Here is a 23548-nt window from a genome sequence, read left to right on the forward strand (position 1 = left end):
TACACGGGGGCCAGAGTTTGACATCCATGGGTTAGAGTGTCCGCCCTGAGATCGGTAGGTTGTGAGTTCAAACCCCGGCCGAGTCATACCAAAGACTATAAAAATGAGACCCATTACCTCCCTGCTTGGCACTCAGCATCAAGGGTTGGAATTGGGGGTTAAATCACCAAAAATTATTCCCGGGCGCGGCCACCGATGCTGCCCACTGCTCCCCTCACCTCCCAGGCGGTGATCAAGGGTGATGGGTCAAATGCAGAGGGTAATTTCACCACACCTAGTGTGTGTGTGACTATCATTGGTACTTTAACTTTAATTTATATGCATTCAAGTTTTGACTATACCGGGGGTCGGCAACCCGCGGCTCTAGAGCCGCATGCGGCTCTTTAGCTCCGCCCTAGTGGCTCTCTGGAGATTTTTCAAAAATGTATGAAGAATGGAAAAAGATGAGGGGAAAAAATCAATTTTTTTGTTTCAGAATGTTTTCTGTGGGAGGACAAACATGACATAAACCTCGCTAATTGTTATAAATCACACTGTTTATATTAAACATGCGTCACTGATTCGAGTATTTGGCGAGCGCCGTTTTGTCCTACTAATTTTGGCGGTCCTTGAACTCGCCGTATAGTTTGTTTCCATGTATAACTTTCTCCGACTTTCTAGGACGTGTTTTATGCCACTTTTTCTATCTCATTTTGTCCACCACACTTTTAACGTTGGGCATGAGTGCACAAAGGTGAGTTTTGTTGATGTTATTGACTTGTGTGGAGTGCTAATCAGACATATTTGGTCACTGCGTGACTGCAAGCTAATCGATGCTAACATGCTATTTAGGTTAGCTATATGTACATATTGCATATGCCTCATTTGTAGCTATATTTGAGGTCATTTAGTTTCCTTTAAGTCCTCTTAATTACATTTATATCTCATGACACATGTAATATGGCTTTTAATTTTTTGCGGCTCCAGACAGATTTGTTTTTGTATTTTTGGTCCAATATGGCTCTTTCAACATTTTGGGTTGCCGACCCCTGGACTATACTGACCGTGGTGTCTTTGACATGTGGGACCACTAGGGGGCAGTAACTGGCTGATCAATACATGAAGAAGAACGACAAGGAAGCAAACCAGGTAAGTGTCCAATTTCATTAACTCCATCATATTTCTCAAAGAAGTGAAGAATAAAAACGCAAAATGCGTCCCAATTTGTTGGAGGTTGATCATTTCTCTTCATCAAGCCGGCTTTTCTTCTGAACCGCTCCCCCTTTTGTGCCGTGCCGGAATTGAATTATCCCACTTTTCGAAAGCCTGTTTTTGATGTGAACAAAATGATTACATGCTTGGCGTAGATATTCATTTATAAGGACTTAATCCACTTTTATCTTCGCCTTTCATGTTCCTTCCTCCTCCCACCCTCCACTTCTTTTCCTTCTCCTTCTCCTTCTTCACTCCTCCGTGTGTAACCTTGCCACTTTGCTTTAATATTCATGGCCACTGAAGCCGAGGGGGATTGGACGTGTCTCTCTAATTTAAGCCAGATAAGCTTCATCATTCAGCGGCTGATTTAATGGGCGTCATGTGACCGCTGCACCAGGAAATAAAGGAAAGGAGAGGAAGGATCCACTTAATAGAAGGGCCACATTTGTGAGGGGGTACCACCCATGCCAAAAAGGCCCTCGGGCATGCTTTTTTTATTTGCTCTATGAGTAATAACTTTATAACCATACTACGTAATGAACATCATCGCTAGAGAATGGATTTAACTCCGTATTTGTTTGTGTGGGAGGCAGGCCTGGCCCTAACCAATCTGGCGCCCTAGGCAAGATTTTAGGTGGCGCCCCCCCACATCGGCAGTGAAGTGTGTATACTCACAAGAAACCGAATAGCTTTGTCTTTGACCTTTTTTTTTTTTACTTAAAGAAAGCAAATTAACATATTATATGAGAATGTTATGATATGATTATCTTTAACCGCATCACAGCAGTGCTCAAATTAAAAAAACAGCATCCCCTCTCATGTGATATTGCTTAATTAACATTAATGATGTGCACTTTAACAACTAGGCTTACAACTATACCTAATATATAAAGGGGTGGAAAAGTGACTATTACCTGCAGGGCAAACATTAGCTAACCAGAAGGCAATAACAATGTAAACAAAAAACACCTGCTTAAAAGATCTAATACAAATGTCCCTGAGGAATGTAAAGTGGGAGTACTGTAATTACCTAAGGTTACATTATTATTTTCCATAACAATTTAGCCCCCTCCACAATATTAACCCGACGTTAAAACAGAACTAGCTATTTATTGATTAGCAATTGCCGAATCATTAGCTTAATGCTAAAAAGCCAGGTTACTATCACATTCTGTAACAGACAAATAATTTCATGTAGGCTAATGTTACCTACCTGCTACCTCTGTCTTTTTCTCGTTTCTCCTCCTCTTCTTTTCTCTTTTTTCTTCCCTGGGCACCTGACAGTTTTGGCCGTTTTGACATCTTGTGTTGATTTTTTGATGTGGTGACGTCCAAAAAAAGCCATGATACGGGAAGGGAGGGGGCGCACCGTGCGGGGGGAGGGGGGAGGGGGGGCGTAATGTTGTAACAAATAATATTTCTATTAAATAGGCTTCACTTAGCATTTTAATTAATGTGGGATTATTTTTTGTATTTAGAAATAATAGTACCTACTTTTTTTTTCTTTTTTTTTTTTTCTCCAACATTTGTGGCACTGGCATGGCGCCCCCTGATGGACGGCGCCCTTAGCATTTGCCTATACGGCCTATGCCACGGGTTGGCCCTGGTGGGAGGGGTGTGCTACTCTATGTGTTTGGTGAAAAAACGATGTGTAGAATTAACAATGTTAATGTTACTAGGGTTTGTTGTGAGTGCGTGTTGGATGAATCCTTCGTCAGACCAGAGGGGCAAGGCAAGAAGGCAGTCCGTGGGCGAGCAAGCGGTCGGGGGCTGGAGAGAGGCAACGAGGTCCATGTCCAAGCAGGGGCCGAGAATCGAGGGAGGCGGTCCAAAATCCAGAGAGGAGTCGAGGCACACGGCTCGATCACGGGGAACAGGTAAGCGCACTGCGGGGAACACAAAGGACATAAGACACGGGAACTGGGAAGTCACAGAGAGAGAGAGCAGGTACGCAGGAGGGAAGCCAGAGACGGGATGCTTACTAGTAGAGTGAACTACGTTCCGGCACTGGAACTTCCGGTCCGCTGGTCTTTATGCTGCCTGCCCTCATTAGTCCCAGGTGCGCTGATTACTGATTGCCTGCAGCTTTGCCGGCGCGGAGGTGTCAGCCGAGCTTACAGCAGAAGGCATGAGGGATTGCGCAAGCGTCGTGACAATATTACCATTTTCAGCCTTTTTTATGTTTCGGCAAATTGCAATTTCCTAAAAAAAACGTACATAAAAAATATCCATAAAATATTAATGAATACAATAATAAAAGAAATAGACTATGTTCAAATGCTAGTTAGAATGTCCGCCCTGAGATCGGTAGGTCGTGAGTTCAAACCCCGGCCGAGTCTTACCAAAGATTATAAAAATGGGACCCATTACCTCCCGGCTTGGCACTCAGCGTCAAGGGTTGGAATTGGGGGTTAAATCACCAAAAATGATTCCCGAGCGCGGCCACCGCTGCTGCTCACTGCTCCCTGCTCCCCTCACCTCCCAGGGGTCGGAACAAGGGGATGGGTCAAATGCAGAGGGTAATTTCACCACACCTAGTGTGTGTGTGACTATCAGTGGTGCTTTAACTTTAATACATTGCAATGTATCATAACAATAAAATGTTATGATACATGACTTTAATAACATGCTTGTGACATAACGGGAGCTTTACCGCATTTTTTGTCATCAATGTAATTGTACTTTTACTTACGTTCAATATTGTAGTACAGAGGTTCTCCAACTTTTTTTCACCAAGTACCGCCTCAGAAAACACTTGGCTCTCCAAGTACCACCATGTGTTAGGTACAGGAGGAGTAGACGACACAGACAGCAGGGGCGTTGTTTTAAGCTGTATTTTATTTATATATATACAAATATAAATACAAAATAATACTGATAATTAACAAGGGAATGGAGTGTGATTAAATCCAAAAGTGTGTATGTGTGCGACTATGTGTATGAATGAACTGTTGTGTGTTACCGGAGTGTTGAGCGAGAGGCAAGTCCAAAAGAGGCAGGGCAGGCTCGAAAATCCGTTAGACAAGAAGTAGTCGGGGGCATAGCGAGGCGTCGAAAGTCCGTGTCCAAGCGGGAGGTTGAGATCCAAGGGGCAGCCAGAGAACCAGAGGGGGAAAACACAGGGGAGACGAGACGCACAGCTCGTCACGTGGAACGAAGGCAGACTACAGGAAGGACGACAAGGAAGACACGAGACTAGTGATGCATCGGCGCATGCGTCGAGCTCATAGAGCGATACCCTGTGTCGGTGCGCGTATCGCTTTTAGAAAGTCACGTGACCGAACACGAGCTGTTTTGGTCACGTGACCGCTCATGAGCTGTTCTGGTCACGTGACCGCTCATGAGCTGTTCCGGTCACGTGACCGATACGCGAACTGTATCGCACTGACGCCTGCGCGCCAAACTGTGTTTATTAGGAAGCGGCGCAATGCGTGTTGTTGATGAACACCGTTAGGGCCGCTTGTTGTCACTGTCACTCAAAGTCGCATTTCAAAATTACACAGAATAAATGTGTTTATTTTGTTTAGAATTCAGATGGGTTTGATTTGGTGCGCGGCATATATTTGCTGTGCGCGGAGGACGCTTGAGCACTGCGCAATTGCGCAGGCGCGCACCTTAGAGGGAACGTGGCTCACAGGGCACAGAGGAGGCGTCAGTGCGATACAGTTCGCGTATCGGTCACGTGACCAAAGCAGCTCATGATCGGTCACGTGACTTTCTAAAAGCGGTACGCGCACCGACACAGTGTTTCGCTCTATGAGCTTGACGCATGCGCCGATGCATCTGTGTTGCCGGACCCATCACTACTGTTACCAGAGAAAGGTACAGGAATGACGGCGTGGCGAAGTTGGTAGAGTGGCCGTGCCAGCAATCGGAGGGTTGCTGGTTACTGGGGTTCAATCCCCACCTTCTACCATCCTAGTCACGATACATGTTCACATTATTTATTGACTGAATCTAAAAAAGATAAAAATATATTTTTATTTAAATGAAGATATGAAATAATCCTAAATGAAATACAATGACTTGGTTTATATTATTGTATATACTAGGTCATAAAATCAGTGTCAGTTGAGTCGGTCCATAGGTTGCCTGTAGGGATTTTTAATGTCCAGCAGATGTCAGTATTTAGTGACACAGTATCAATACAGTTTTGCAATCTGTCTCAACGCTTCATGACGCCTCATCAACCCATCACTACACGAGACCAATCAAACATGATGGTGGAAAACAAACAGAGAGAGAGCAAGATTGCATAGAGCTCGATGATCGCTTACGGTACTCGAACAGGTGATTACGTTCTGGCCCGGAACGCAGGTCTGCACTGGCTTAAGAAGCCTAGGAAGATCGTCAACGACAGGTGCGCTGAGTGCTGATTGATTGCAGCTGCTTGCTGCCGCCGGAGTGACGCGTGCAGGAGATGAGCGGCCGTGGGCGTGTCCCGAGGTGCGCTCCGCGGGGCTCATTGATGAATGCGCAGCGACATGCACTTGCGCCGTGACACCATGATGACCAACATTAAAATACAGTAGCGTAGTAGGCCCAAGTATTCATCAAAAACAAAGTCAAACTTTATTTATAAAGCTCTTTTCATACATAAAAGAAATGCAACGGAAAGTGCTTTACAAAGTTAAAAACAATACCCCGGTGACCCATATCCCCCATTATCACATACGTACGCACGGACACAGATACTAAACACACACACACACACACACACACACACACACACACACACACACACACACACACAACATACACGTATATGCAACTATATGGACAAATGATTGCATGGCCGAGTACAGAGTAAACACTATCACAGGAGCCATCTGCACCAGGAGGGCATCAGACCATGGCCACCAGGACGCTGACACAAAAGCGCCCCCACAAGCGCGGCCAATAACCCCTGAGGCAGATGGCTCATCTGAAGAACGTTGGAAAGTACAAATAATAAAACTTTTAAAATAGTAAGAACCATCAGTAGAAAAAAATAATAAAATACAAGTAAGACATATGAAGATTAATAGAGAAAAACTTTTAAAAATTACAAACAGTTTGAACGGTCACACTGTGTTTGATTATAGGAAAATAATACACTGTACTTTAATCAAATGATTCTTTAGCGTACAACTAGATGTAGTACCGTACCACAGTTTGAGAATCACTTTTCTCGTATTTTTTTCTTTACTTCAAATCTAACTAATCCCATGTGGAAGAACACTAGAGCACGAAAGAGTCGATTGGCTGAGAAAACAGGAAGTAAGTGAAAGCGGAACTAATGCTGTTTGTTAATTATTTAATTAATTTTTGCTTAATTCTAATCAAGTGTGACTTATTTTTTTATTTTTTATTTTTTTTACCAAATGTTCTTCAAATATTTTTTATACAGAAACCAGTATCTGCTCTAAAGAGAGACGATCTCTGGGGGTTTCCGACTAATTAAAAAAAGTTTCACTGACAGAAAAAATAACATCCAAATAGATGTTTGTGTCTCTGCTTATGTGATCAGCAACCTAGCAGGAGCCCATCGCCCTTCTCTGCATTAATCATACATTCATAAACGGCCTCATCACTTTTTTCGTTGACCCGCCGCTGACTGAGCGTAATGATGTTTTAATTGATTGAATTTGATTGAAACGTTTATTAGTAGATTGCACAGTACAGTACATATTCCGTACAATTGACCACTAAATGGTAACACCCGAATACGTTTTTCAACTTGTTTGATAAAATACTGGAAAGGATAGAAATGTAGTTTGTCTCTTTTATCCGTTTAGTAATCGATTAATCGAAGTAATAATCGACAGATTAATTGATTATCAAATTAATCGTTAGTTGCAGCCCTAATATCCAACTATATTAATTACACATCCATTTTATATAATATCCATCCATCCATTTTCTACCGCTTGTCCCTTATAATATGTACACATATATATGTATAGGCATATATATACATATATATGTACATATATACAAATAATAATACCTGGGATTTATATAGCGCTTTTCTAAGTACCCAAAGTCGCTTTACATGTTAAAAACCCATCATTCATTCACACCTGGTGGTGGTAAACTACTTTCGTAGCCACAGCTGCCCTGGGGTAGCTATATATATATATATAGCTACATATATATATGTATATATATATACATGTGTATATATATATATATATATATATATATATATATATATATATATATATACATATATACATATATACATACATATATATATATATATATATATACATACATATATATATATATATATATATATATATATATATTATATATATATATTTACATATATACAAATATATATATATATGTATATATATATATATACATATATATATATATATATACATATATATATATATTTGTATATATGTAAATATATATATATATATATATATATATATATATATATATGTATATATATATATATATATATATATATATGTATGTATATATATATATATATATATATATATATATATATATATATATATATATATATATATATATATATATATATATATATATATATATATATATATATATATATATATATATATATATATGCGCAGCACGGTGACACAGGGGTTAATGTGTGTGCCTCACAATAAGAAGGTCCTGGGTTCGATCCCCGGACTCGGGGTCTTTCTGTGTGGAGTTGGCATATTCTCCCCTCCAGCCTCCAAAGACATGCACCTGATGGTGACCCATCAGCGTTCCTGTTCTGTAACCCTGTACACTGTTTGTTTGTCTGATCTTGAACGGGTTTGTGCTGAAAATAAAATTTTGTTGTACTTGTGCAATGACAATAAAGACCATATCATACCATACCATACCACCTGGGGATAGGTTGATTGGCAACACTGTGTTGGCCCTGGGATGAGGTGGCATCTTGTCCAGGCTTTACCCCACCTTTCGCACAAATGCAGCTGAAATAGGCTACAGCACCCCCCGCAACCCCAAAAGGGACAAGCGGTAGAAAATGGATGGATGGATATATATATACTGTATATATAACTAAAACACCAACTATACGACAATCCAACGCAAATAGATGTGACCCGCTGTGACAGGTCATGACAATTAGACAAATTGCCATATATATGTATATATATATATGAATATATATATAGTTTGGACACACCTGCTTTAAGGGGACCGACAAGCACATGTGTGAAAAATGTTGAGCAAGATCGATGGCCGCCGTCAAACATTGGCAATAAGTCATTGACCATTTGTCTAATGATTTCAAAACTTTTAGGATATTGTATTGTATGTATAATAATTAGTAGTTTGACCAGTAGGTATAAAGGATAACTGATGATAATAACACAGCATCACAAAAAGGATATGCTAAATATATCTAAAAATAAATTAGATGAATCAAAAAACACATTACCGATGACGCATTTCAACACAAAGACATCCGTAACACACAATCAGTGTGTCATGCATGTTTATCACTTGGACTACACACATTAAGAGCAGTGCTAGTGCGTCACACTGCGGCGGTTCTCCATCCAGCAGCTCGCCACAGGTCAGCTGCCGAGGCAAACGGCAAGTAACATCAAACGCGGCTTCCAGTGACTCATCGCTAATGGTCCCTCGCGACTTTCCTGTCGAGGGTGACAAGTTTCTCGGGGTGGGGGGGTGGTGATTCATCCTGGGAACGCATGCATAGTCAAACAACTGCTGTCCCTTCCAATCTGCATTTTAAATTGTGTTAGTGCTCATGTTTTCTTTGGGACAGTTAGGATTGAGCTTTGGGAGGCAGTGTCGACAACGCTGTGGATTCTTCCGAAATGTTTTAAACATCGTGTGTCCGTTGCTTGACTTGGACTTATATTGAGCTCGCAAAAATAGAAAAACAGTAAGCAGCACACTAGCTGACAGCTGCACTCTGCTGAATAAATAAGCACCGGAGATGGATCAGCCTGCCCACAATGGATGTGCTGCCAGGCACAAAATGGCTGCCCTGCAGGCACACAATGGGGGGGATGTAACGTTCGTACACGGTGACAAGGTTTGTACGGCAAAGATCATTTTTATTTGATCTATGGTTCGTAAATTGAAAAGTTTGTACAATGAGAGGTTGGTAATTTGAGGTTCTACTGTATTTATAATTGTGGCACTCCCTATGGCAGGGGTCGGCGACCCAAAATGGTTGAAAGAGCCATATTGGACCATGGCACTCAGCAACAAAGGGTTGGAGTTGGGGGTTAAATCACCAAAATGATTCCCGGGCGCGGCGCCGCTGCTGCCCACTGCTCCTCAAGGGGATGGGACAAATGCAGAGGACAAATTTCACCACATCTAGTGTGTGTGTGACAATCATTGGTACTTTAATCTTTAATCTTTAAATACAAAAAAAGCAATCGCTCTAGAGCCGCAAAAAATTAAACAACTTATATAAGTGTTATAATGATGGCGACACATGATGTGAGTGGCTAATTAGCTGTGTTAGCCTACTATCAAAATGACGCAAATCTACGTTGACAGAAATGTTGAAATGTAATATTTATTCGACACATTTTTACATTATAAAACATTGGTAAAACTTCTCAGAAGGTGAGACAACTCCTGGAAATGACTGTCTTAGAAAAGCCAAAGGTATAGATGTGTGTGTCCAAGTTAAAGGAAACGACAGGTTGTCTTCTTCTAATGGATTTATTACAATCTTTGCAAACTGGGTTACGTTTGCTGTGGTCTGGAACAACATGGCGCACAAACGCTATCAGAAATACAGCCAGTTTTACATACAGATAATATGTCATGAGACATGGAAAAATAAATTAAATACACAGAGGACATAAGTAAAGGAAATTAAATAAGCTCAAATATACCTACAAACGAGGCATAATGATGCATTATGTACATACTAAGAACAATGGGAGACCGGGCTTTCTGCTCCGCCGCTCCCAGTCTGTGGAACGCTCTCCCTGACCACCTGAGGGCACCACAGACTGTGGATGCTTTTAAAAAAGGCTTAAAACCCCTTCTTTTTCAAAAAGCCTTTTTTTTTTTTAGATATATGCATACTAGTTTTAGCTATTTGGCTGTTCTAGTTTTTATTTGTATTTATTTTTTATTATCTTTTTATTTTATTATTTTTTATTTTTTTATTTTTTTTATACACTAGCACTTTGAGGTTGTTTACTCAATGTAAAGTACTTTTTACAAATAAAATCTATTATTATTATTATTATTATTATACAGCTAGCCTAAATAGCATTTTAGCATCGATTAGTACTCCGGCTTTCCTCCCACCTCCAAAGACATGCACCTGGAGATAGGTTGATTGGCAACACTAAATTGGCCCTAGAGTGTGAATGTTGTCTGTCTATCTGTGTTGGCCCTGCGATGAGGTGGCGACTTGTCCAGGGTGTACCCCGCCTTCCGCCCGATTGTAGCTGAGATAGGCTCCAGCGTCCCCCGCGACCCCGAAGGGAATAAGCGGTAGAAAATGGATGGATGGATAGCTTGCAGTCATGCAGTGACCAAATATGCCTGATTAGCAATCCAACAAGTCAATAACATCAACAAAGCACACCTTTGAGCATTCACGCACAGTATAAAACGTCCGTTGGACAAAATGAGACAAAGAAGGCATAAAACACGTCTTTCTGTGGCAGCGTTGGAGAAAGTTGTACACGTAAACAAACTGTTGAGTCACAGTCCACACAACGGTGCGTTCAAGGGCCGCTGAAATTAGTGGGACAAAAAGGCGCTCGCCAAATGCTCTCATCAGTGAAGCATAAAGACAAACCTATTAAACAGTGGGATTTCTAACAATTAGGAAGCTTTGTGTTATGTTTGTCCTCCTACAGAAACAATATTATCACAAAAAACATATTTTTCACCCCATTTTTTTTTCCTTTTACATACATTGATGAAGCCCATGCGGGGTTTGCTGACCCCCGCCCTATGGGGTTGTGATCAAAAGACATGCTAGCATAACATAGCATAGCATAATGAAAATACTCCCAAAGTTTTATTGTTATTAGTGTTACGTTCTTATACTGTTGCGGGAGTTGTGACCCCAAGATGCTAAGACAGGAGTCGACATGCAGGTAAGAAAAGTATTTAAAAACAGAATTAAAAAAATAGAGTGCAGCAGAGAAGTGCACAGAAAGCACAGGGAGCGAGCCATACCAAATACAGTGCAAGGAAAGCATACCAACCGGAAGGAACGTTCCAGCAGCAAGAGGCAGCTGAAGATACAAGGCCACTGAGCAGTGGTCTTGTGGTTAGAGTGTCCGCCCTGAGATCGGTAGGTCGTGAGTTCAAACCCCGGCCGAGTCATACCAAAGACTATAAAAATGGGACCCATTACCTCCCTGCTTGGCACTCAGCATCAAGGGTTGGAATTGGGGGTTAAATCAGCAAAAATGATTTCAGAGCGTGGCCACCGCTGCTGCTCACTGCTCCCCTCACCTCCCAGGGGGTGGAACAAGGGGATGGGTCAAATGCAGAGGACACATTTCACCACATCTAGTGTGTGTGTGACTATCAGTGGAACTTTAACTTAACATATGAATCCTCTTGATTAGTGATCAAGGACTGGTTGCCAATCAAGAGCAGGTGAGGGGAAATAAAGCCACACAAAACAGGAAGTAAAAACTAGAATATGAGCGCTAGACAGGAACTAAAACACCAAACATACGACAACACAAACACGATTGATGACAATTAGACAAATAGCCATTGACCTATGGACAATTAGCTGCAAAGTCCCGCCCCTTTTTGATTGACGGCAGCCATTTTTTTCGACCAATCTTGCTGGAATTTTCCTCACGCGTGCTTGTCGTTTGCCCTAAAAGTGCGAAAAAAATTCCGTGGCGATTCGACGAAACACTGCGGGTCGTTTGTGTGGACTGCATCGAGGCGTGCGAGAAGTTTCAAGTCAAGCCCACTTTTGGGAGCAAGTCAACAACAACAAAAATAGCCCAGGCGACGCAATATCATGTTTTGACAAATTGTCTCCCTTTAGTGTGCAAAAAGTAGAAGACTCCTCATTTTTTTCACATGACTGTAATCTGCCTAGCAACAATGAATCATTTGCACCGTGAAATATGAACGCGAAAAAACGAATTATATTTTTAAAGAAAAGGTAGTATTAGGAGTGGCATACATAAGCCTGACTTTCAGGGAGGAAAGTCTGAGCTTGCAGCCAAAAAAAAAAAAAGGGTGGAGGAGCTACGTCACAGAAAAGAAAAGGCAGGAAAAGCAGACAGAAAGTGGGTGGTGGTGTTTCCATACATGGCCGCTTGTAATCCAGTTATGCACCTAATTGGTTATTATCCTTGACCTTGGTGCTGCCGTAGGCGCCGTCTTTGCCGCACTTTGTGAGAGTCGCCAGCGTGACGGAGGACGGGAACAAACACCTCAGAAGAAGAAAAAAAAAAGAAAACAGTGTTTTTTATTGGTTTTGAAGAAAAGTGCTTCCCCGTAATGCAGAAGTGACTTTTTTTTAACATGAACGTGCACATAAAGCCTGTGTAAAAGCACTGAACAAGAGAAACATCCATCATCTCCCTCACCTGTTCGCTCCACTTTTTGAGAAAAGAATACAATGAAATAGAAGATCTGCAAACGCCTTTGATCACGACAGGGAACGTACTATCTGTCTCAAAGGTTTAAAGGCCTATTGAAAGCCACTACTACCGACCACGCAGTCTGATAGTTTATATATCAATGATGAAATCTTAACATTATAACACATGCCAATACGGCCGGGTTAACTTATAAAGTGACATTTTAAATTTGCCGCTAAACTTCCGGTTCGAAACGCCTCTGAGGATGACGTATGCGCGTGACGGAGCCCGGCGAACACGGGTATGCCTTCCACATTGAAGCCAATACGAAAAAGCTCTGTTTTCATTTCATAATTCCACAGTATTCTGGACATCTGTGTTCGTGAATCTGTTGCAATCATGTTCATTGCATTATGGAGAAGGAAGCTGAGCAAGCAAAGAAGAAAGTTGTCGGTGCGAAATGGACGTATTTTTCGAACGTAGTCAGCAACAACAGTACACAGCCGGCGCTTCTTTGTTTACATTCCCGGAAGATGCAGTCAAGATGGAAGAACTCGGATAACAGAGACTCTAACCAGGAGGACTTTTGACTTCGATACACAGACGCCTGTAGAGAACTGGGACAACACAGACTCTTACCAGGATTACTTTGATTTGGATGACAAAGACGCAGACGTGCTACTGTGAGTATGCAGCTTTGGCTTCTAAACATTTGATCGCTTGACCGTATGTGCGCAACTTTTTTTTGCGTATGTACGTAACTTTTTAAAAATATATAAGCTTTATGAACCTTGGGTTAGGTGAACGGTCTTTTGGGCTGAGTGATTGTGTGTGTTGATCAGGTGTTTGAATTGTATTGGCGTGTTCTATGGAGCTAGGAGCTAGCAGAGGAGCTAGGAGCTAGCATAACAAACACGCAGGTGTTTTTATGCAGGATTAATTTGTGGCATATTAAATATAAGCCTGGTTGTGTTGTGGCTAATAGAGTACATATATGTCTTGTGTTTATTTACTGTTGTAGTCATTCCCAGCTGAATATCAGGTCACCCCCGGCTCTCACAGCATCTTCCCTATCTGAATAGCTTCAACTCCCCACTAGTCCTTCACTTGCACTTTACTCATCCACAAATCTTTCATCCTCGCTCAAATTAATGGGGAAATTGTCGCTTTCTCGGTCCGAATCTCTCTCACTTCATGCGGCCATCATTGTAAACAATAGGGAACTTTGCGTATATGTTCAACTGACTACGTCACGCTACTTCCGGTAGGGGCAAGCCTTTTTTTTTATCAGATACCAAAAGTTGCAATCTTTATCGTCGTTGTTCTATACTAAATCCTTTCAGCAAAAATATGGCAATATCGCGAAATGATCAAGTATGACACATAGAATAGATCTGCTATCCCCGTTTAAATTAAAAAAATTCATTTCAGTAGGCCTTTAAGGGTTGTGCAAAACCAGTGAAGTTGGCACGTTGTGTAAATGGTAAATAAAAACAGAATACAATGATTTGCAAATCCTTTTCAACTTATATTCAATTGAATAGACTGCAAAAACAAGATACTTAACGTTCGGACTGGAAAACGTTGTTATTTTTTGCAAATATTAGCTCATTTGCTCTCTAACTCTTAACCACAAGGCCACTGAGCAGGTGGTCTAGGGCAGTGTTTTTCAACCTTTTTTGAGCCAAGCAAGGCACATTTTTTGCGTCGAAAAAATCCAGAGGCACACCACCAGCAGAGAAATCATTAAAAAACAAAACTCAGTTGACAGTAAAAAGTCGTTTTTGCAATTGTTGGACATGACTTTAAACAATAACCAAGCATGCATGACTATAGCTCTTGTCTCAAAGTAGGTGTACTGTCACCACCTGTCACATCACGCCATGACTTATTTAGATTTTTTTTGCTGTTTTCCTGTGTGTAGTGTTTAGTTGTTGTCTTGCACTCTTATTTTGGTGGCTTTTTCTCTTTTTAAAAAATATTTTCCTGTAGCAGTTACATGTCTTCCTTTAAGTGATATTTCCCGCATCTACCTTGTTTTAGCAATCAAGAATATTTCAGTTGTTTTTATCCTTCTTTGTGGGGACATTGTTGATTGCCATGTCATGTTCGGATGTACATTGTGGACGCAGTCTTTGCTCCACAGTAAGTCTTTGCTGTCGTCCAGCATTCTGTTTTTGTTTACTTTGTGGCCGGTTCAGTTTTAGTTTCGATCTGTATAGCCTTCCCTAAGCTTCAATGCCTTTTCTTAGGGGCACTCACCTTTTTTTTTTTTTTTGGTTAAAGTATTAGACACCTTTTTTACCTACCTTCCGCTGTTTCTGACATCTACAAAGCAATTAGCTACCGGCTGCCACCGACTGATATGGAAGAGTATTACACGGTTACTCTGCTGAGCTTTAGACAGCACAGACACTCAACAACAACACATAATTTGCAGATTATAATTACTTGTTTGCAAAAAAATATTATTAACCCAAATAGGTGAAATTATATAATCTCCCACGGCACACCAGACTGTATCTCACGGCACACTTGTGTGCCGCGGCACAGTGGTTGAAAAACACTGGTCTAGGGGTCCCCGCGCCCCATGTATTTATTTAGTTTTCCTTTTCTTTGGCCCACCTCTAATTTTCTCTACCTACAGTAAAAAAAACTGCATCTATCTATATCTTGACAAAAACAAATACAATGACTTGTGGGTTGTTTGGGAACAGTTGGTAATGTTTATGTGCAGTAAAACTCTTCAGGAACTCAACTCACCTTAATGTGTGTTCCTAAATTTGTGTTGGACGTCTTCGATATTCTAGTTCACAGAATATCCATCAATCCATCCATCCATCCATCCGTCCATTTTCTATAGCTTGTCTCGCTCCGTTCGGGGTCGAAACAACTAACTATTAAGGTTTAGGGTACTGTTTTCTCTAAATGCATACATTTGTCAAAATATGGCCATTATATGCATTATTGTGGGTTTCCTAGACGTCGTGTTCATCACTAAAGGAAAAATCTAATCTGCGGGAGAGAATCCCTCCGCCATTTTCAAGCTTGTTTCTCTTTTTTTTTTGAGTGGTCAGCTTGAAGCGTCCCTCTGTCTCCGACTCCCTCATCGTCATGTGACATGAGTGCGTAACTGTTATGATTTTGCTTACTAGTTTCGATGACCCGCCTTATCTTGCCTCTGATTGGCCAGTCTGTAGTGTTTCGCCCTATCCCGGGGGTCAGCAACCCTTAGCGGCGCCCTGGTGGCGCCATGGAGCTTTTTTAAAAATGTATGGAAATGGAAAAAAAAATGGGGTGAAAAATATGTTTTTTGTTGTAATACGGTTTCTGTAGGACAGTGGTTCTTAACCTGGGTTCGATCGAACCCTAGGGGTTCGGTGAGTCGGCCTCGGGGGTTCGGCGGATACGGCAACAGCAGAAGTCACACTGACTGGCAGGTGTGTAATTTGTTGTGAGTTTATGCACTGTGTTGGTTTTGTTGTTTGAAAAAGGTGATGTTCATGCACGGTTCATTTTGTGCACCAGTAAAAAAAACATGGTAACACTTTAGTATGGGGAACATATTCACCATTAATTAGTTGCTTATCAACATGCAAATTAGTAACATATTGGCTCTTAACTAGTCATTATTGAGTACTTATTAATGCCTTATGGGGGGCGGTATAGCTCGGTTGGTAGAGTGGCCGTGCCAGCAACTTGAGGGTTCTGGGTTCGATCCCAGCTTCTGCCAACCGAGTCACTGCCGTTGTGGCCTTGGGAAAGACACTTTACCCACCTGCTCCCAGTGCCACCCACACTGGTTTAAAAATGTAACTTAGATATTGGGTTTCACAATGTAAAGCGCTTTGAGTCACTAGAGAAAAGCGCTATATAAGTATAATTCACTTCACTTCACTTATTCTGCATGGCCTTATTATAACCCTAACCCTCTAACCCTGACCCGAACCCTAACCAAATAACTCTAAATTAAGTCTTTGTTATTTAGAATATGTTCCCCATACTAAAGTGTTACCAAAAACATATAACTTTGTCTTGAATTTGAAAAAAAATACATTTTATTTTTCACTAAAGAAGGGTTCAATGAATGCGCATATGAAACTGGTGGGGTTCGGTACCTCCAACAAGGTTAAGAACCACTGCTGTAGGAGGACAAACATGACATAAAACTTCTTAATTGTTAGAAAGCCCACTGTTTAATATCTTTGTGTGTATGCTTCACTGATGAGAGTATTTGGCGAGCGCTGTTTGTCCTACTAATTTCAGCGGCCCTTGAACTCACCATTGTGTAGACTGTGACTCAACAGTTTGTTTCCATGTACAACTTTCTCCGACGCTGCCACAGAAAGACGTGTTTTATGCCACTCCTTCTTCGTCTCATTTTGTCCACCAAACGTTTTATGCTGTGCGTGAATGCACAAAGGTGAGCTTTGTTGATGTTATAGACTTGTTGGAGTGCTAATCAGGCATATTTGGTCACTGCATGACTGCAAGCTAATCAATGCTAACACACTGTTTAGGCTAGCTGTATGTACATATTACATCATTATGCCTCATTTGTAGGTATATTTGAGCTCATTTAATTTCCTTTACGTGTGTGTATTTAGTTTATTTTTCCATGTTTCATGATACATAAACGGTATGTAATATTGGCTGCATTTCTAATAGTTGTGTGTGCGCCATGTTGTTCCAGACCACAGCAAACATTACCCAGCTTGCAAAGATTGTAATAAATCCATTAGAAGAAGAAAGCTTGCCATTTTCTTTAACTTAGACACACACATCTATACCTTTGGCCATTTCCAGGAGTTATCTCGCCCTCTGAGAAGTTTTACTAACACATTAGCCGTAAGCTAGCTTCTGCGTCAGGAACTGAATGGCTTTTGAGTTTGCAATGTACAACGCAATGCGATAGGACACCAATCTGTACAGACTGAAAAACATGAACAATCATATTACAGTATCTGTAAAGTATTAGCCCACATTTTGGGTAAGCTAGTGTATATTTTTAAAAAAGTGGCTAAAACACAATAGCACTTCTTAGACAAAAACAGATCATTAGCATTAAAGCTACATACACACAAAACAGCGACTTCCAATAAGCTATTGTGGGACCTCTGGCACCTAATTAAAATGGATAAGATGATATAATATGGGACCTTTAAAACCTTGTTGTGTATCTTGGGTGTCAAATGAAGCGAATTGGGAGGATCTGACACTCGTCTTCAGCTCGATATTGTGCCGCCGCTCGTCTCCCACGCGACAAAACATCCATTTAAAGGTCCCGCCTCACTCGCCCTTGTTCTCATTTCTTGCAGCTGTGTTCCTGTTACGGCTCCTCCCGGCATCAACCAACTTGACTCACAACGCCGAGTCAGGAAATTACATTTAACAAGTCAACATTCCACCATGGTCACAGAGATTTACTTGTGATCGTTAGTGCAGTGCTTGGCTGCCACCAGCAGAGGCACTGTTCTTGTATCCATCCATCCATCATTGTCTACCGAATGTCCCTCCCGGGGTCGCGAGCCTATCCCAGTTGCATACACAATATATGTATGTATGTATATAAATATATATATATATATATATATATATATATATATATATATATATATATATATATATATATATATATATATATATATATATATATATATATATATATATATATATGTATATGTATATATATATACATATATATATGTATATGTATATATATATACATATATATATGTATATGTATATATATATATATATATATATATATATATACATATATATATGTATATGTATATATATACATATATATGTATATATATATATATATATATATACATATATATATGTATATGTATATATATACATATATATGTATATGTATACATATATATGTACCGTATTTTTCGGAGTATAAGTCGCACCGGAGTATAAGTCGCACCTGCCGAAAATGCATAATAAAAAAGGAAAAAAACATATAAGTCGCACTGGAGCCCGGCCAAACTATGAAAAAAAACTGCGACTTATAGTCCGAAAAATACGGTATATATATATATATATATATATATATATATATATATATATATATTGTATTTTATTTTATTTTTTAAATATATATATATATATATATATATATATATATATATATATATATATATATATATATATATATATATATATATATATATTGTATTTTATTTTAAAAAAAAAAAATATATATATATATATATATTTTTTTTTTAAATTATTATTATTATTTAAAAAAAAAAAAAAAAAAAAAAAAAAATATATATATATATATATATATATATATATATATATATATATTTCTTTTTTATTTGTATTTTTACATTTTTTAAATATATATACATTGGGGTGTCCAAACTCTTTGACTTGGGGGCTGCATTGGGCTAAAATTTTGGCTGGGCACCAAATAAATGTACATATTATATTAATGTGATGGATATATAATTAATATGATGGATATATAATTAGTATGATGGATATATAATTAATATGATGGATATATAGTTATTGGAGGGACAGGCAATTGAAAATGGATAGATGGGTAATTGGTTACTAAGAGTATGTAAAAGTTTCACTCCTACCGTGTTTACTTTTGTGATAACCTTCTTAAAGTTTTGTAATCAATCAGAAATATCAAGCAGCTAAAATGTGCCAAACATGGATAAGTGTGGACAGAGTGTTTTACATTTTTTCCCATCATGCACTCTCATGGATTTAAATGGGTGTAATTTAGATTTTTTTTTTTTTTTATGGCGTTTGAAGTTTTTCATAATATCCACAATGTGTGACCATGTGTGTTGACTTTTATGTAAGTTAGATTACTTTTTTTTTTTGGCACCATGACTAGGGAAGGTTGTTTGGATTGTGTCATATTAAGTAAATGTGCTTTTGTTTCAAATCACTTCCAAGGGTCATTGTTCTGATTTACTCACACTGGCAGCAACCATGTAGCATTCAGAGACCTCCTGATATTTAAGATGAATTTGAAAGCACTCAGCGATGCTTTGTTGAATTCATGACGTCTTGCGGGCCAATTTGAAGAGGCTGTTGGGCTGTACCTGTCCCGTGGGCTGTAGTTTGGATATATACAGTATGTATACATACATATATGTGTGTGGATAATATTATATACAGTGTTGGTGCTAGGAATTTTCTAAATGGGGTCCCACAGTAAATTTTTGGGGTCCCGCTTTTTTGTAAGCGTTTTGAAAACAAATGATAAATGTATGCATTATCCTGTTATATCTCACATTCTATATTGTGTTTTGGAAAAAGGTTGTCATAAATGTTACTTAGTTCATTAAAAAAAATAATACAAAAGAAAATATATTTTTATGCATATGTAAATGTATTCAGTTATAAACATTCATTCACTTTCTTCTTTCCTTCATGGATCTAAACTTTACCGCTGCCGGTAGTTTTTTCTATATTTTTATTTAATAAGTTGTAGGTGTATTTATTTTAGTATAAAAGTGTAAAAAGTGTTTTACTTCGGTCATGAAATGATGAAAATGGTGTGCCCGGGCATACATGCATTATTTATTTAACACTTAAATTTCTAGAGTCTATGGTCAATTCAAATTATTATTTAGTTTTTTTATGTTTTTTGGTTTGTTTTCTGCCCTTTTTGTCAAAGAAAACTATGTTTTTTTTTTAATGGCAAACACACAAAATATGCACAATCTTCCACAAAGAATATTTTTCAAAGTGGATTATTTAATGTGAAATAATCGGAGCCTTGGATAGGTCAATAATTCATAAAAAAAACATTGTTTTTGATTTAATATTATGTTTTGAGCAATGACAGTTTTAAAGAAAAAAAACAGCTTTGTTTTATTTGTCAACATTGCAACTTTTTCTAAATTACGTTTCACCTGTAAGCTTTTTTATTCCACTTTTGGTAAGTTTTTGTTTATTTGAATAGTATTTTTAGAATGTGCCGTGGGCCTTTACAACATTAGCTGCGGGCCACATTTTTGACACCCCTGCTACAGATAATAAAAAATAAAATCTGATAAGTCTTATCGATTTAAAAAGTAGAGCCTGGTGACGCTTGCGCGTTTATCATAACGCACAGTCAGCATTTCTGCTTCAGTAAACAATGGCGGGGATGACGTCAATGTCAGCGATGCGAGCGACACTTGCTAACTTGTCAGCCACTTCTCCAATAGACTCCTTTTGAACACTCCTCCCACATTAACACTTCAAAAGGCACATATTTGCCCCGTTTGTTGACCTACAAGGTATGTTTTTGGGGCGGAGGAGTTTGGTCGGGTGCTGGTTAGCTTGAAGCTAACAGCTAGCCTGTCTCCATCCTCAAACGATGTCGATCAAGCGGGAGATAAAAGTGAAGTTTCCATGGACTCACAAAGACTAAAATAAGTAATTTACTGGAAACATGGCACAGGATGAAGTTAAAAGGTTGACTTTACACCAGGGGTGTCCAAACTTTTTCCACTGAGGGCCGCACATGGAAAAATTTAAGCATGATATTTTTCATTTTCAAACCTTTTTTTTTACCTTTAGGCCTTCCGGGGACCATAAAGGGTCTCGGTCATTAAACTGTTAAAAATAAGTCAAATTATTATTATTATTTTTTATTTAACGCTTACAGTAAATCTCTACATCAACTTGAGGTTGATATAAAGTAAAAAAAAAAAAAAGAAGATTTTATGCCTTTTCTGTCAAAGACAACTTTGTTTTTTATAGTAAAACTGAAATATGCAGTATTTAGTCATTAGAGCCCTAAAATCAATCATGCAGGACACCATTGATTTTAATTCTTTAATATTTTTGAGTAATCCCAGAGAAAAGTTAAATAAAATCCTACTAAATATATTTGGGATCCAAAAGGTCCCCCACTCATAAAGTGATACATTTTTATTAGTTTTTTTTAACTTTTAACACTTAAATTACGAGATCAACTTTAAATATATCTGTCGATTTTACGTTTGAACTATTATTTTGTTTGTATTATGCTCTTTTGTCAAATAAAACTTTGATGTTTTTTTATGGCAACCACACAATATATGCAATATTTTTTCCACATAAAACATTTTAAAGTGATATTTTTTAAGTATTAATTCATTATAACATAGATTTTTAGTCTTTTTTTTTTTTTTTAGCAATGGCAAAAAAAAGAAAAATAAACAAAGACAAAAGAAGAAAAAAAATTTGTGTCAACAAATTCTTGTTAGATTTCACCTCATTCCACTTTTTAAATTTTTTTTTTTTTAATTTTTGCAATATTGTCAATTTTGCAATTTTTGCAGAATGTGTGGCGGGCCGGTAAACAATTAGCTGCGGGCCGCAAATGGCCCCTGGGCCACACTTTGGACACCCCTGTGTTTACCATGAAGTCTTTCTTTTGACAGTAAAGTTGTCCGAGTGCAAACTGAGGCAGTATTTGTCATTGATAAAGCTTTCGCCGAATCAAAATTTACGACCAATAAAAACGCAATAAAAGGGGACGGAAATTTGACCCGTCAAATATAAACAAAACAAAACACCGGCAGAAAGCGATAATCGATAAAATAAAATAAAAAAACGAGCAAACCGGGCGGTAAAAAAAAAAAAAATCCGCATCTGGGGGACTGATTTCAATGCGTAAAAAGACAGAAAAAGTGTGTTAACGCCAACACTGATATAATAGGAAGTCAGTTAGTTCCTATTCTGTCTTCCCCCCACCCCGCCTTGATTCTCCACAGGCTGCAGGCCGGGCGACGTGGCTTCCTGTCAGAGCCTTGAATGAGCGGCGTGGGCGAATGGATTACTGCATTGTGGTGAGCAGGTTGCTCCATTATATTCAATTAAAACCTGTAATTAGCTCAACAACAATGGCTGGCGGGGGGAGGAGGGGGGAAAGAGCTCACAAAATTTGCTTTAAGACCTCATCATTTTAAATCTTCACACTATCTGGAACTGTTGTTTTACATCATGGCAAGAACCCTAGTGATATTTGTCTGGCAAACCTATAGATTTCGGAAAAACCCTTTGTGTGTGTGATTATTGTTCAAAGCAAGAACACTGTTCATTTTGAATACCATCAGTCCAAAGTAGCTTAGATCAAGCAGCATATACAGTCACGATCAAAAGTTTACATACACTTGTAAAGAACATAATGTCATGGCTGTCTTGAGTTTCCAATCATTTCTACAACTCTTATTTTTTTGTGATAGAGTGATTGGAGCACATACATGTTGGTCACAAAAAACATTCATGAAGTTTGGTTCTTTTATGAATTTATTATGGGTCTACTGAAAATGTGAGCAAATCTGCTGGGTCAAAAGTATACATACAACAATGTTAATATTTGGTTACATGTCCCTTGGCAAGTTTCACTGCAACAAAGCGCTTTTGGTAGCCATCCACAAGCTTCTGCTTGAATTTTTGACCACTCCTCTTGACAAAATTGAAGGCCATTCTAAAACCTTCATTCTAGCCTGATTTAGCCATTCCTTTACCACTTTTGACGTGTGTTTGGGGTCATTGTCCTGTTGGAACACCCAACTGCGCCCAAGACCCAACCTCTGGGCTTATGATTTTATGTTGTCCTGAAGAATTTGGAGGTAATCCTTCTTTTTCATTGTCCCATTTACTTATTTCTAAAGCACCAGATCCATTGGAAGCAAAACAGGCTCAGAGCACAATACTACCACCACCATGCTTGACGGTAGGTGTGGTGTTCCTGGGATTAAAGGCCTCACATTTCCCCCTCCAAACATATTGCTGGGTATTGTGGCCAAACAGCTCAATTTCTGTTTCATCTGACA

At 39.0% G+C, this 23548-nt stretch overlaps 1 long non-coding RNA gene across 1 annotated transcript in view; it reads left to right on the plus strand.

Annotated features, from left to right (window-relative positions):
* The first annotated feature begins 1018 nt into the window (after positions 1-1018).
* Positions 1019-23548, plus strand: part of LOC133651067 (uncharacterized) — a 37643-nt gene continuing 15113 nt past the window's right edge. The window contains exons 1-2 of the long non-coding RNA XR_009826367.1: positions 1019-1128; positions 2874-3071. This is a non-coding gene — a long non-coding RNA (uncharacterized LOC133651067). The remainder of the gene's footprint in view (positions 1129-2873; positions 3072-23548) is intronic.

Source organism: Entelurus aequoreus, linkage group LG05 (assembly GCF_033978785.1).
Source record: "Entelurus aequoreus isolate RoL-2023_Sb linkage group LG05, RoL_Eaeq_v1.1, whole genome shotgun sequence".
Lineage (NCBI taxonomy): Eukaryota > Metazoa > Chordata > Actinopteri > Syngnathiformes > Syngnathidae > Entelurus > Entelurus aequoreus.